General features: G+C 43.0%; 1 protein-coding gene across 1 annotated transcript in view; it reads left to right on the top strand.

Moving 5' to 3' along the window:
* esr2b (estrogen receptor 2b) overlaps positions 1-16,720 on the top strand; it is an 81,140-nt gene that overhangs the window by 361 nt on the left and 64,059 nt on the right. The gene's annotated exons all lie outside the window — the stretch shown is intronic.

Here is a 16,720-nt window from a genome sequence, read left to right as displayed (position 1 = left end):
ACCAAAACGTTTTCTTGATGAAAAAGAAGGTTATGTTTAAATCTATAAAAACAGTTTTTCTTTTGTATTTTCGAACTGTGATGATGTTGTGATGATGTTGAGTCTGAGGTCGTGTTCTTGGCGTTTTACAAACGTTACGATGAAAAGTGGACCAAGGAAACCTTGTTGAAAAGGTTCGAGTGTCTGAGGCTGAGTGAACGTTATCCACACGCAGCAAAATCCAAGGTGTTCTCTGACCTGCTGGTTTGGCGCCACTCAGCTTTTAAACACAATGACCTAGATATAATGGAGCTGGGTGGCTCAGTGACTTTACCCCGCCTCCTCCTGCTTCTCACACACACACACACACACACACACACACCCTGTCTCCACACACACTCTCTGCTGTGGGACCAGGTCCATGTGAGTCAGTGTCCATCTTTATGTATCTTCGTGTAAAAGCACACGGCAGGATTAAACAAGTGACTGAACACCGTTGCATTTCACCGCTGTTTCCACCTAAGATGGCATTTATGGTATTTTCATAAATTAATTTTACTAATCTCTCACCTGAACATGATTCGAGTTGTTTGTTTTTTTGTTTGTTTGTTGTTGTGTCTAGCTCCTCTGAGGTTTGAATCCACTTACCGTCAGTCGCTTTGGACAAACTTGTTGCCCAGTCAGTGTCGTGTAATTTTCTCTCCTCTGATCCATGTGTGGCGTTTACTGCTTATCTCTTACATGATCTTTGGAATGTAATTTATTGCACATACGTTGTTAAATTGCTGCAAACTGTGTGATTTCATGACGCCCCTGCAACACCTGTCCCTGAGACAGACGCCTGGCCCGTATCAGCGTAAAGGTCCTGGGATTTAGTGAGTGATTCTGAGCATGAAGTCATTCACTTGTGCTTTATTTGCTCTCTTGCTCTCCGGAGCAGAAGGAGCTGAAGTTTCATGCTGTTGGTGTTGGTGTTGATGTTCGGTCATTTAGTTTTTACCAGGATGTTTGCAGCTACATTTTACTGCAGCTCACACATTACTGACATCATCTATTCCTCTTTCTTTCTCTGACAGTTTTAGTTTTTTGTTCGCTCTTTGTTAGCTTTGGCCGCTAACGGTGCAGAATGAACAGTGGACAATCTTAATTAGCTTCTTGGGATTCGTTTGGCCTGAGAAATGACAGTTTCCGTGTCAACTCTATTCATTTGTGCACAAAGCGTTTTGAATTTCAGACGATTTTCACCTGATACCTGCTGGGCTCCGTTATCTCTCATCACATCTAATGATTCTTCGTTTGAAGGAAGTCATGATGAGTCACTGCGGCTTTGAGGAGCTGCTAACCCTCCAAGAATTTAATCTGTTCAGTCTCTTGTTGAGTTGAACTCCGACGTAGCAGTCGGATGAGTTTGAAACAGATAGGGGCTCATGGTTCGACAGCACGTTAGGCAGAGGGAAGCTTGCACATGGATAAGGAGCCAGGGAAGGAAGCAGGAATGCTCAGTGGAGCTCCCGAGGACAGCAGGAGAGCCGGATTCCTCCTCGGAGCAGCCACGCCTCGGCCTCTCTGCTGGCGGTGAGCCCTCCGACTCCTCCCAGGGTTAGGGCCGAGTCCACATGTTCAAACGGAGATGAAAGGCCCCCGGTAGGAAGGTTGTCTGTGCCAATACCAACCGCCTGCCAAGTAAGCCCTGCTTAGTGCGCTCTCCCAGATGTTCCTGACACACTGAATATTCTGCTCTTCACCTCTCCCCGTGGACGAGGAGGGAGCCTCCGCCTGACCCCTTCACATCAAAGTGTGGAGGAGGACTCAAAACAATGAGCACCTCCAGAGAGAGAGAGAGAGAGAGAGAAAGTTTTATGTATACGTGTCTGTGTGTGCGTGCTTGTATGTGTGTGCGCGTGCAGAGAGGGAATTGATGATTTAGGAGGGTAAGGAGTGGGTTGGGCCCCTCATCAGAATAGCTGACATTAATGCCTGTGTCCTGTGGGTATGAATTCAGAGAGAACACATACTTTGAGGCCACGCCTGCATCTGTTTGCTGATCATTTCATTCAGCCCGTCCTCTTACTGTTACTCTGAAAGTTTTCAGTGCTGTTTACAATATATGTCATTATTATCATTATTATTATTATTATTATCATTATGTATAAGCAGCATTTTAATGTTCGGCTTGTTCACATTAAGCTGATTTTAACTATTTCACATACAATTTACTCCCAACTCAACATCCACTTCTCGTCTTTTTCCCAGGCTTTCAACACATATCACATAGTCTTCACCCACAGATGAGTTTGCTCTCAGGCAAAGTTCATTCCATACAGTTTTAGAAAAGGAGCTTAGATCCTTTACTTAAAGGATCTTTTTTTTTTCCAAATCTGTTCTAAAACAGAACCAGGTGTCCACATGTAAATGGCTGAAATAGAAGTGAGAATCTGATTAGAATCACTTCATTCAGTTCAGAAGAGCAGTTAGATCATTGTAGTGGAGTAAAAAGTACATTTCCCTCTGAAATGAAGCTGTTGAGTATCAGAGAATGGATATTCTACATGCAGAATGAGTAAATGAGCAATGTAGTTGATTTACTGCGTGATCACAAGTGTCCCAGGATTCCTCTAATTGATTAAAATGATGATCAACAGGAACCATTTTCAGATTAGCAGGATTTAGCTTTGATGAGCATCATCTGTATTTTAACAAAACTCTGAAACAGTAGCCAAACGTCTAAGTAAGCAGCTGAGAGCAAAACAATCAAATACATTACAACCCACAACATGTGGAGCAGATAGAGTCATTTAAGAGTTGAACACAGCACGCCTGGCTTACGTGCACACCACCCAAGGCTACACATTTTAGAGACAAGCCTCGACTCAGAGAGGAACGCCGTAACTCCCAACCTGTTCCGTCTATTCATCACGACACATGGACTGGATCTGTTTCACGTTGGAGGTTCACTGCACACACACACACACAATGGAAGCTGAGGAGACGCTCACGCAAGAGGGAAAGTGCATCTTATTGTGTTACTGTAAGACGCGTGATCTTGTTAGGCTTACGTAGTTGTGCGTGCTGCACGGTGTTAATTTGTTGAATGACGTGGGTCGGTTAGTTCTGTAACGCAACAAAAAACAGCCTGAAGGCGGAAGCAGAAGTTTGTCTGTGGCTGATGGTCGTGAGGCTCAGTGTGGTTTCTAAACTCGCACGTACAGACACTAATGAAGAATATGCTTTAAATAAACACGATCTTTTGAATAAACTATTTGGTAGACACAAAACCGAAAGTTAAATAGTTTCACAGCTTAGATTTTACAGAGTGTAGCTGTTTAATAGTACAACTACATGTCTGTCCAGTGTATCCAGTATATTTATAAAATAAAGAATATGTGACACTTAATAAATGAAAGAAAATCAACATGTCTGTAAAGTTGGGTATATTCGATTACTTTCTAACTACAGCATTACGGCATGGAAACAGATTGGTTGTACAAGCTGACTGTCTGACCTTTGACTGGCCTCTCTTTTAGTCTATACAACTCACACACACACACACTGTCACTGTCAGTAACACACACACACACACACACACACAGACACACAGACGTGACACAGGACGAGCCGGACCTTACGTCATGCCATCTGCACGCTGTGAGGTCGAGCCCCGGGGCGTTTGGGTTGAGACAGCGTGATGGACGGACCACTGTGTCATCAGTTGGCCGGAGGTGCAACAATAAGGCTTAATGCGTGATTAAGTCCCAAATCAGCTCTCATTATGGGTGAGCACGTCAACTGTGAGCACAGCACAGCTCGCTTTCAGAAAACTGAACCCTGCATCCAAATCTGCCCTGAACCCCCCACCCCCACACCCCCACCACCCCCACACAGTGGCTCCACGAGTTTCTGCTGTTTTAGTCTCTTTGCATCTTTGACTCTGTCACCGTTACACGGTGTCTGTCTTCTGATACTTTATTTAAAGCTGCAACACGCGACCTTTCAACATGCGTCAGCACATTTTATTGATGCCGCCTTGAAGTTCTCGCTCCACTGCTTGTCATTCAGATTGATGAACTGATAAAATTAGCCTGAGGCCGAAGTAACCACCATCCCATAATCCTTCACAGACACTAAAAACACAACGTAAATGTGCCAATCTGACATTAAAAGAATCCACCCTGAGGATGAGGATTAGGTTTTTAAACAGGTCTGGTCTGCTGCTTTCTTTGCTTTGATTTTTGCATTTCACATACTCGACTTGTGGATGGATGAACAAAACCTCGGTCTTTAACACGAGAGATAGCTGTTAATGTTCCATTTCCAAATGACTACCAACCTTAACCAGCCTAACTTTAACCAATGACCTTATTTCAATCCAAAACACTCCATTGTCACTTCATAAAACAGATTTACTTTTGAACAGTAACTGGTAGTGGTCGGTGGCACTGGGAGACGACCACGATGAACCATAACACCCATCATAAATATACGCCACTTCTTGGAGAACTGTTCTAAACTAAACTAAACTAAACTGAACGCCTTTACGTGAGAGTAAATCATCATCATCATTGATCAGTAATCATGTTATCGGTGAGTTTATGTACATACGATATCGGAAAATGTTCTGATAAATGTTGTGAAACAGATTTTAACCATGTAATCCAGTGCTAAGGTTCAGAAATCAACTCATCATCAGTTAACTCCTCGTGGAGCGTGGACTGTCCTGAAAATGTGTCGCTTCTAATCTGTTGGTGACATGAAGTCATGGAGACGCTAAACTCTTTAATGCAGCTCGTCTGTTTCTTCATTTTTTTTTCTCCTCTGACATTCATCACATCCAAACCTCCCTGAAGTGAAACATCCGACTTTGCCTCTTCAGGCACATTCCACTGACACAGCACCAGTCTTGTGTGATGTGCCTCGCACTTTCTCTCCCTGCTCTCCACGCTCTTGTCTTGCCTTGCTCGCACTTTCATCAGACTCCAACCTTCCATCTCCCTCCACGAAAACCGCCAGAAATGGTTTGTGCCAGACAACACCTCTGTAACATTAAATCTCCCTCCTCCTTTTTCTCATTACACCCCATCCCCAGTGAAGGAAAGCATTGTTGAGGACTGCATCTCTGCCCTCGCCTCTCTGGGCACATTTCACTCATACCACTTTATGCTACCTGTCTATCAAGACTACACCACAGGCGCTTGTTGAAGTGCGATAGTATAACATGATCAAAGGCTGATGGAATGATAAACCAAGCTTTTTTTTTTTTATTTTAGACTGGGTTTATCATTAGAAACCTCCTCCACCACCCTCAGGATTTTGGAGGAGCTGAATTGGCATTTTAAATGAGACGTGTTGAGATCTGTTCGTTTTAGTGCGCAGAGAGAAACGAAAGAGTCTTTGCTGGAACCAAGTTACCTTATAGCTGCTGTCAGATGAGAACATTAACTGCAGTTCTGATTATTTTTAGCGTGTTTCTGCTTGAATTGAAGGATTAATTGTTCGGCTTTGGGTTGAGGAAGTTTCACGACCCTTGGGCTGATGGTGTTCCATGAATGCTATGTGCTGATATTTGCAGATTTATGGCTGTCAGTCCAAAGCTGCTGCAGACGTCTTTTCTTCTGCAGAGACAGAGAGACTTTCCCCCCACAGCAGGGCAACACTTTAGTCCTAAATTTAAACAGCAGGATATGATATCACAGGTATAGATATTGTGCGTTCATCCACAATACACACAGCAGACGTGTATTTTGAGAGGCCTCGTCTGATCATCAGCACATGTTTATTTCTATTTAGATTTGTTCCCTGATCCCTTTGGATTCAAGCCTTGCAGCGTTGTAACGAGGGCCAAACCCATATCCATGCATGATGTGACTTTTCTGCTCACATACAGATACACAAACACTTATGGGTTATGATAAACATGAGGTTTCTGATGATTACCATGTGAGACGCCACAAACGCACAGAAACACACAGTGTAGTACTACAAAGTGATGAGGTTTACATGCCCAGAGTGAGCGAGAGCTCCCTCTGTTTGAATTCCACCACATTTATAGTTTTGTTATTGTCACGCACTGTCAAAAATTACATGTGAATGTGACTGTTGTCCCATGTGGGCCACCATACTGAACTGGAAGAGCCCAGGGATCAAGGCATTTTTATTCAGGAAACAGCAGGGAGCATCTTGTAAAGCTGTTTATGACACTTCTGTTCTAAGTTTCCAGTCCATCATTTCACAGTTAAAGAAAACTGTGTGTTTTAATTCCTGCACTTACGCTGAATAATCAGTGTAATTACTTCCTCTGGTTTAGCGTCAGCTCCTCTCTATCATGTGGTTCACTACTAAAACTTTCAAATGTCTTTGGCGCATATTTCTTCCAGAAACCTGCAGATGTAAAGCTGCCCGCAGCCTTTCGGTCTGTGCCAGGACCGAAACTGGTTTAGGATTCAAACCAGCAGGTCTCGTGTGTATGTGGATCAAATCATGAAGTTCAGTTTTTGCAGCAGTTAATAAACTCTTGTCTTCAGAAGGAGCAGAGCGTGTGGTGAAACCTCGGCAGTGCGGATCAGTAAATATGTTCTTACGAATCGTTACTTGTGATGAAATCTTTGCCGAATTGTGTTTGATGATTCACAGACTCTCCGGTATGAACCCGGTGTCATCAGTGATGACACGCGTGAGTTTTTATTGGTATGAACACGTCACCTGTGACCTGAGTTTGTCGAACCCTCTGTGTGCGATTTTTCGGCTGAGAAAAAGCACAAACACCAAGTTTTTTGTTTGATCAGGAGTCTTATATAATCCGTGACTCACTGGCTTTTTGGTACCAACACGACATGGTTACCGTTAAGGTGGAGTTTGACTGTTTGTTGTTTTTACTCAGAGATTCACGAACATGGCATCGTCACTTCTGCAGCGGGTTTGCCAGACTATTGTATAAGCTTTAACTCTGACCACAGCAGCTGTCAAAGTAGAGAAAGAGCCGTGTATAAACCTGACAGGGGAACACGACCAGCATATAAATCTTCTCCTCTCAGGGCTCGGCTTTGATGTCCGACAACAAGAACCGACCTGTGTTTTTCCACCCTTCAAGTGAAACCAAAGACCTCAGCGGATTTTGGAGAGGTAGTCGAGGACTTTTCTGCTGATGTCTCAACTTAGGAAAAGCCTTTGAACTGAACACCTCTTCACAGGCTTGCTGTCCTCTGCACTGCTGCTGGTCCTGGATGGATGGATGGATAGATGGGAGGAGGGTGGGATGGATGACTTCTCTTGAAAAGAGGGGCTTGCTGCTCTTCAGAGGCAGCTGAGCTGAGACAACAGCGGCAATGCTAAGTGGCTCCCGTGAAGAGGCCTTCAGAAGTCCGGACAGAGGTTAATGGGCCACTTCACCCCTGAGTTTCCAGGTCAGATCGCAAGATAGACATCAGCCCTGTGCCACGGAGAAACCACAGCCCACTCAGCCACCCACAGCTCAGGCCGGGGGTGGGAGGGGGGGGTTATAGCTCACTGAAGAGAGATATTTTCTTGTGATTGTGACAAACTGTTTTCTGGGTTTTTACTAAGTGAGAGGGGAACCTGTTAATGTTTGGTCCATCTGTTGTCTGCAGTTCTGCTTTTTCTATCCTCTTTACTTTCAGCGTTCCTGTTCCTGTATTGTTGAATAGCTTCTTGGTCACTTTGTGCCCAGGCTTAAATGCCCAGAGTGGATTTCTACCACCGAGTCATTTTAAAACTACAGCATCAAAGCTCTTTCTGTGAAGCTTCTCTCTGTGTGGCAGGTGAAACACTGAGATTCTGATCTTTCTGTGTATATACATGTGTCTCAACACGGTTCACCACTGCCTCTACACTTAAATAACACTGATGCATCTTCTAACTGCAATGGAATTTTAATGCCGCCTGTAAATGGATCCATGGGACATAAATCATCATCCCTCGCTGTTTCAACATGGAAACATGTGGAACCCGAGCATCACAGTTTTCACTGTGCTGAAGAAGTTAAAGTCTGTGTTACAGAACACAGCAGTGTATGTAAATCAGAGCATATTTCTCTACTTCCTCCGTGACAACCCCCCGCCCCACCGCAGCCATCCTACACCTCAGCCTGGCCAGTGCAGGCAGGTTGGTGCGTTGGCTCACGCTTCAAAGCCTCAACTTTGCTTTTAACCAAAGTCTTACAGGGAGAAGGCGGGGGCAGCCCCAGATGCTTCTTGTGGAAGTCCAGCAAAGTGCCAGGAGATGGATCTGAGTATCAGACATGCTGGAAAACAGAGGGACAGACAGTTCACATATCCTGGTCATCGCTCGGGTGTCTCCAAGCTGCTAGACACTCTCCTCACCTCAGGGAAACACAACTCCCGTTTTAACACCATGATCGACATGTAGAGCGCGCAACGTGAGAAGGAAACACTCAGTGCAGAGGTATGCAGATGGAAAATTTGCCCTCAACATTGCACATTTTATCACTGTTTGCAAAACCAAATGGATCAAGTTTCACTTGGAGTCAAATTTATTAGTTTAATCAAAAATTAAATTTATTTGTGCAGCCAAAAAAATACTCAAACCAAGATTCAGTCAACAGTTTATTCACTCTCCTGAAAACAGGACCTCAGTATTAAATTGCCGGTAACCATAGCAACAATAATTCACGGTAAACTCAATGGTGGCTGTAGCTTCATCATCATAGTGAGCGCAGATTTTGTGATTTGCAAATGTGAAACTAAATCACTGATTACAAATCTCATGTTTAATGAAGAATAAGGTCATACGTGTTATACGTGGTTATACGTCACATGTGATCACAGCTGCTTGAAAAGACTCTGCGCCCTCAGGGATCCCGATGCATACTCATCCGTCAAGGCTGACGGGTGGTCAGATACGTGTGAGCACACATTCCTGGTAGATTACCTTGAATGCTGCTGTTTACCTCGTGACTGTGGTGGCACAGGATGAAATGATTGCCCCCGTGACGACTCTCCACAGCACATAAATCCTTCCTCACAGCTTTATAAACTCCTGTGCAGTGTTTTGGCATCTGATGGGTCTTCCAACTCACAGATCGATTACACAAACTCTTCCATTGTATTTCATCACCTTAGCTGTACCCAAAACAACACCCCCACCTACGCAAAATGCAAAGGGGTGTATGTGGTCTGAACGCCCTCTCATGGAGCACCTACTGCAGTGATGCTTTTTTTGCTGACATGATACCTCTTCATCTTTAGGCCTTCAGATATTCAGGCCCTCATACACTCCCCTGCACTGTTCCATGAAATGTTCTTTCATCTGCTTTAAATGCAGGTTTGAATTGTCCCTGAAAATAATAATGAAGTGATAAGCTAAACCACCTCCTTGACCCAGAAACACTTCAACACACACACACACACTCACACACACACAGAGCAGTTAAAGTTTTTAGTTTATTAAAGAGAAAAGTACAATTACAGAGCTTTAGACTCACTGGAGTTAATGATAAACAGATTAACAAAAACCAGCTTCGCCTTCGTGGCCAATACAAACAGCTGCCTCTGTTTCTTAGGCTGGAAGATTGTTATCAGTACTGCGGATGCTTAGCACCTTTATAACGCTGCCTACCCTAGTTTCACTCACATATCTGGCAACCAAGAAAACCTGTTGAGCACCATCTGATATGAGCACATTGTTCAGCTGCAGCTCAGGTTTCCACGCTGTCACCTCCCAGACACAACTGGACACGAGCTCTGCGGTATTTTCACAAAGCTAACACACACCTGCTTCTGATTCACACACGCACATGCTGTATCAGCCGCGATCACTGACAGGTCGGTTTGCTCATCCTCCCAGAGAAACGTCCGCGGCAGAGGAAGGCTGGATCCACTCAGGAGGAAAAATGAAGGCTTTTATTTCAAAGCCTGATTCATTTTTAGGAATTCATCAGTCACTACTTCAAAGATGCGGATGACTGAATGCTACAAAAATGTTAGTAGGTAGTAGTAGGTTGGCAAATGGCAAAATCTCATGATTTTAATGCTTGAAAATCGATGTTTGGGGGGAGGTTGTGCACGTTGTAGACCAGGGTTTGTGGTTCTGCATTTTCCACATTTCCAGAAAAATTATAGTCCACGTTTATCACTAAACTGTTTGTGACACTTACTTATTTGTTGAACTTTATCAGTAGTGGTGCTTAAGGAATAAGGCCAACAGTCTATATTTCCTTCCATGTTAAAACTAACAATGATTATATAAAGTAATGTTTAGTGAGATCAAGGCTGATTCTTAATAAAGTTAGCTCAGTTAGCTGATTACAGCTCTGTTCTCAATGGTACACAGCCTCAAAGTCGTCATCTTTTATTGTTCCATGTGTGAATCCTGTCAAACAGGAAATAGCGAGCAGATCCATGCAGTGAGGAGTGAAAACATTACAAGCCGCGATGGCTGCATACCTCCTCTGATGCCGACCGCCATAACAGCTGGGGGCCGAACGTTAGCATCAAGTGTCATCATCTGTCTTTTCCTTTTTACGTCATTTAATGAGTTGAACTTTGACCTCTGAGCTCTCTGAGCTGATTTTTCAACTCCTGCGTTTTTACAGCCGCGAGCATCGACAGCTAATTTAGCAGATTTAGATGTTTTACATTAAAGTTTTTCTTTAATGTTGTTGCAGTTGATTTTTACATGATTCAGTTGCTTCACTGGAGTAAAAGCAGTGACACCTCAAAGTCAGAAATACTCTGATACAAGTCCTGCATTCAAATTTTTTCTCCAGAAAAAGAGAAGTGTCATCCACAAAATGTTTATTAATAAACAGTAAATAGTTAAGTGTCATGTTATCATACGTATGTCATTGGATCGTTACTGATCAGCAGAGTTGGGGCTGATTTATTGTGGGTAGCATCAATTGTAGCATCTCTTTCCTTCATTTACACTGTTTACACTGCAGCAGCCCCCAGACAGTGTTACGCATTGTGTCTCTCCTCCAGTCCACTGAAGTGACTGCAACCAGCCATGAAATAGTCCAGTATAACCCCCTGTACAACTACAGGTTGTTTTCACACTCAGGCTTTTCTACAATTAAACAACCAAGAGATAAAATTAGTTGGACAGATCCAAGCTGACTGTTTTCCCGTGTCCAGTCTTTATTCTGAACCTAGCTAACAGCTTGTGACTGTTGCTTCATGCTTTCCATGCAGATATGAGAGTGGTTTCAGTTTTCTCATCTAAATCTCTGCATGAAAGCCAATAAGTGGATTTCCCAAAATGTCAAAAGATTCCTTTAATACGTTAGCGAGCTGGAACCCGTAAAATCTGCCGGCAACAGTTGTCATTTCAGCTGGCAAAAAAATTTGAGAAGCAGCTTTTGTCTGAAATCAGGGGAAAGCTCGGGTCCTGCGTGACCCTGCACAGGATAAGCTGGTATAGAAAATGGATGATGAATGGATGGATAGAAACTGAACTGTAACTCACACATCAACTGTTTTACAACACAGTTGTTTTAGAATTGTACTAATAAGCAAAGTTTTGTTCCACCACAGTTTTTTATTCAAACTTTCTTGGTCATTTGTGAGTTTGAGAATTTCACAAATGCAAAGCTGAGAGTCCTCACATGAACACCAGTCTCACACACTCACTCACACACACATGTACTGTCTCTTCTTTGTGTGTGTGTGTGTGTGTGTGTGTGTGTGTGTGTGTGTGTGTGTGTGTGTGTGTGTGTGTGTGTGTGTGTGTGTGTGTGAGTGTGTGAGTGTGTGTGTGCGTTGAAGACATACCATGCCTGATTATTCATGCTGTTAAGACAGTGGCTGGTCCTGAGGTCTGCAGCAGCTGTTCTTTTTGTCTATGCATGTGTAAGTCTGTGTGTGTGTGTGTGTGTGTGTGTGTGTCTGTCTCAGAACAAAGTAATCACTGGCTGAGGTGATGCTAAAGAACTTACTGTACTGAACGTCTGACCTGACTCACACACACAGACTAGACACAACTCATCTGATCATTGCACACTCGTCTCCTAAAAGGTGAACGTTTTGTATCAGAGACACATGTAAAGAAACACATACTGTGTAACATGCAAGAAGTCATATGAACACACATTTATATATTCTATATATTTTTTTGTTGTTAACGTTACTCCATTGCCCATGTGGTGCATTCAAGGACGACTAAATGTTGGGAATTGTAGTCAGCTGCCAAAAAAAACCAAAAGAAGCAAAAACACAATTATCATTTAAAAATAAATAAATAAATAAAGGATTTCCTGAATTTGCAGTCAAATGATGTATTTAAATGATCATGGATTCAAACTGCAGGCTGAAAAAAACGAACATGAGTGTAAATCAGCTTTACCTTTGCTGTTACCTTGGTGTTGTGACCTTTGCACACCAAACAGTAAACCAAGACTGCTGCCCGAGACACTGCCTCACCTCTAATCCCATCTCACATCGCGCTTCCCAGAGAGCGGATTAGTTGGTTCTGTTTGGATCTGTCACCTGGAAACACGGAGGAGCTGATTTCCTGTTTAACCGAGATGTCGATAAATGAATCAGGCGCACACACGTCTTTATTAGCACAGCACTTTCCAAAACAGTCCTGATGTTGTTTGTAAGCATAAAATAATAAAAACAAAAAATGATTCTGAACAAAATCATTAACAGGATTTAAAACCTTTCTGTCTAGTTGTCTGACATTCTGACAAATGTGAGAAGTTTTCTTTTTTTAAGCCCGTACAAATTAGTCAAGTGAAACAATGTGAGATAAGAAAAAAAATCGCTCTCATATGCACTCATGATAAGGGGATAACAGCAGACACTGAGTCATATTAGTCGGTCACAAGCCAGAAAGTTTGGGAATCACTATTTACAAAAGCTCTAGATATTTTTATTTGTATTGTGAAATTCAAATCAATCGTGGGAAATATGTTTCCCTCGTAGATAATCCAGTCATTGTTCTGGCAAGTCTTCATTTACAAATCTACTAATCACTGAGCAGTCTTGTTCTAACAAATCTGCTTCATGATGCATCAAACATCAGTGGCACAGGTTCAGTTTGGCGATGTTCTGTGTGGGAACCTGCTTTTTTTTTTCTTTATTCAGAATCCACACAACAGTAATTTGATGTTTGCTGTGGTGAACCTGGTGAAACCACGACAGACTTTCTCAAGTCACCAAAACCAAATACTTTAATCACCTTCCTTGATTATTGAGATGACAAAACTATTCTTCTTCTTTTAATCTTTAGACAAGAGACCCAGAAACTGATGACTCCAAAATGATGCTTCACATATGCCAATTATTCTTTCTTCACAAATGGCCTTAGACCGGAACATCAACAACTGGAATACGATGAGATGATCCAGTGCGTGGGAGACGTATTTTTGTATTTTATCTCGGATTCTCGTTCTAGATCTCATGATTATCCCTTCACAGGCTGGTGGCCTGCCAACACAAACCTGAGAGTTTGCTGTAATTCATCACTGATCGTCTCTCACAATGAGAGAAAAACATCCTGCTGCGAGAGACAGAATCTTGTGTTTGCTACGTTTCCGTTTGTTGGCAGATGACAGCGCTGTGTGCTGGTCTTCACCTAGTTCTCCCTGATGCAAGGAAGATCCTCATAACCGCTTTTTAAATAAAGTCTGGGCTCAACAGCTAAAGCCTGACTCTTTCTGTAGATAGTACTGATAGATACGAAGAAGCTCAGGCCTTATCACCGCTGCTGTAACTGCACAGCCACCCCTCTCTCCTCCAAACTGTGTTCATATACCTCTTAGCAACAGCAATCAAGTTCTGAGAGAAACGTAATCCTGGATCAGGTTTCCTGTTAACATAATGAGGAAACTTTAGTTAATTTATCCAAAATATTGGTACTGACACCTTTCAAAAAATCGCTGACTGACATTGTTTTTTCAGGACTGACAGGATCCGCTCGTAGCAACTGAATCATGATTAAACTTGTTTTAAAGCTCTGCTTAGACACGTAGTTAAGGTTAGAGAAAGACTGTGGTCATGGTTTAATATTGAGAAAGTCAACTGGGGCTTGAGGCAGGATTTGTTTTATTAACATTTATTAACATTAACCAAAGCTCTTTAGTTGCCAAAACCGAACCACATGCAGGACTCGGGACAGGAATCACGGGGGTGTCAAAAAGTCCTGCATTTTATATCCAACCCGACAGCCTCCCAACAACCTCCGTGCAGGGCGAGCGTGTGGCACCACCTTTTCTACAAAAGATGTTGCATGTGAACATAATCCAGGCAACAATTATGTTTCCCATCAAAACATAATTGTTTGCGTCATTAGATTCATGTGTCATGAACGAGCCAGAGGGAAACCTCTGACCCTCAGTTAATGTCAGTTAGATTCAGTTAATTCTTATTTAAGAGGCAAACCTACGAATTCCATGTGAATCAAATGAGAGCATGGCGTGAAAACTCTGCTGATATTCATGCTCAGTGTTTTCTTTCCATGTTTTAACTGTTTCAAACTTCAGAGACTTTAACTCATGGAAAAGAGAATCCAGGTTTGTCATGTTAACTGCACTATTTATCATTCAGACCAACCTGATGTGAAGACAAACAAACTGGTGCATGTGGCCGGGCAGACTGGAGCTAAATAAACCAAACACAGAAATGAGATGAACACATCTTTGTTTGTATGATTCCAAACCAACAAAATGAACAGTAAGTGATTGTCTAAGAGACAAAAAAACAGTTGTCAATGGACCAAATATTAGTTTAAAAATCTACCAGTCACATATTTTCTGTCCGTGTCCATACACCAGAATGTCAACAGCTTCTGCACGTGTGAGACGTGCAGCATATTTTGATATTTCTATGGAGCCTGTATTAATCTGGTGATTACCCTCATGAAAACCTGCCAACACAAACGACTGCATCCAATGGATTCCAGCACTGACTCAAATCAAAACCACTTTTTCTCTTGGTCTCTGATCCTCCATGAAAGAGAAGGATGACCCAGTGTGACAGAGACTTATGAGAGTGATTAATACTCTGAGGTGTGCTGCTTTGTTCCTCTTTTGAACATTACTGTCAGTGAGCTAAACCCTCTTCCCTGCCCAAACACGCCGCCTTCACTGTGCCTACCTGTGCTTGTCTGGGCAAACAGCAGGCGAGTGCATTCAGACCAAGTGTTTCAGTGATGGGTGAAATACTTTGGCACAGAATAAACATCTTTTACACATAGCCGCCGGGGCCCATGCACCATTTGAGTGACTCAACAAGAGAGCTTGTTGTTGTATGAGTGGGCGATTTGGCTTTTTCTCCCTGCCTTTAATGGAAAGGAGAGGCTGCTGGCGGCACGCCCCTATCTGAAGGTTTCACTGGTGACTTCCTGTAAAGATCCTGTAAGAATAGAAGCACCATGGAAGAGAAGAAAAGAACAGTGCCTTCAATGCAGTGACCTTTCATTCGCCTTGACGTAGGTTTTATCTGTATGAAAGGCATTTCGGGTCACATAATCCTGTAATTCATTCCTGAGATGTTATCTTTCAAAATGATGACGGGCGTCAAAGAATTCTGCTAATTTCTATAGCATTTGAGGATGTTGAAGTGAAACCAGTGGCATTTTACCTCTTTCAAGATGTTGTCATGTGAGAAGTCACAAGATGGTATGGATGACGGAGAACAGATACGACAGAAAAGAGGGAGAAGATCCTATTCACTCGCCTTTTTTGGTCCCTGTCGCTATGTTTCTGTTGACAACACATTAATGCAAACCGGAGGCACGGTACAGCACACGTTAGCTGATGCGTGTTACTGAACAGAAACACATCTTTTAGTGTTATCTTTGCACAGTCCTTGGCGCACACTTGAACTAAACTTGCAAAGAGGCAATTAGCTTAGCTTAGCACAAAGACTGGAAGCAGGGGAAAACAGTCTGCCTGGGTATCAACATCTTTTTCTCTCCAGTAGTTTCCAGAAGATGACATTTCATGCCAAGACGAGCACGTCCTGCAGAGACTCTTGCGTGCAAGTATCATGAATAAATCAAAGCATGGTTGAGATTTGACCATAAGCCATTTGATTTCAGCAGTGCTGCTTATGAGAGAGATTAGAAAAAGCCTTTTTTATTGTCAGTCTGTTCATGCTGATGTAACAGCGCCACCTCTCTGTGTGTTTTCCTTTAAGGAATCGAGCAGATTTCCCACAAGATCCAGTCCAAAACCGTGGAGTTAAAATTGTGGTATAGAGGCCAGAAGGGGTTTTGTTAGCTTAATTATACTTTCACGGTAAATTTGGTGGCGATGTATTGCTGTTGAAATGCTAAATGTCACACTTTCAGTACCACCATTGTCTCTGTCTCCTTGTCATTCAGTCCAGAGCTGAAGTTCCCAGAGGAAGAGGATTGTTTCTGAGGATAGAGTCAGTCCATCGTGTGGTTCAGTGGAAAAAGTTCCCACCTTTGTGCTGTCGGGATTCACAGGCCTCACTCTGGCTTGGCTGCTCTGTAATGGCCTCTTCCACTCTTGTTCTCGCATGTTAACTTTGGTTTGGCTCAGAAAGTGAATGGGCACTTCCTTCGACATAAAGTGGAGAGCAGCGTGTCTGCTTTTTCCGGTGGTTTGGTCGGTAATCATCACCTCTCAGTTTCTGATGATTTGCTAAGCGTCGTGTTTGAAAACCACTTACTGCATCATTTGTTCAAAGTCTCTGTCAGTTTTAAATCTAGTCAAGATGCGGAGCGGGCGCAGAGCCAGAGGGAGTGGAAGCAGGACGTTTGTGTGTTTGTGGGTCCGTGTGTGTCATAACATGTCAGC

The sequence above is a fragment of the Toxotes jaculatrix genome, chromosome 17, assembly GCF_017976425.1.
Source record: "Toxotes jaculatrix isolate fToxJac2 chromosome 17, fToxJac2.pri, whole genome shotgun sequence".
NCBI classification, from domain to species: Eukaryota; Metazoa; Chordata; class Actinopteri; family Toxotidae; genus Toxotes; species Toxotes jaculatrix.
This window is presented reverse-complemented; position numbering and strand designations above follow the sequence as displayed.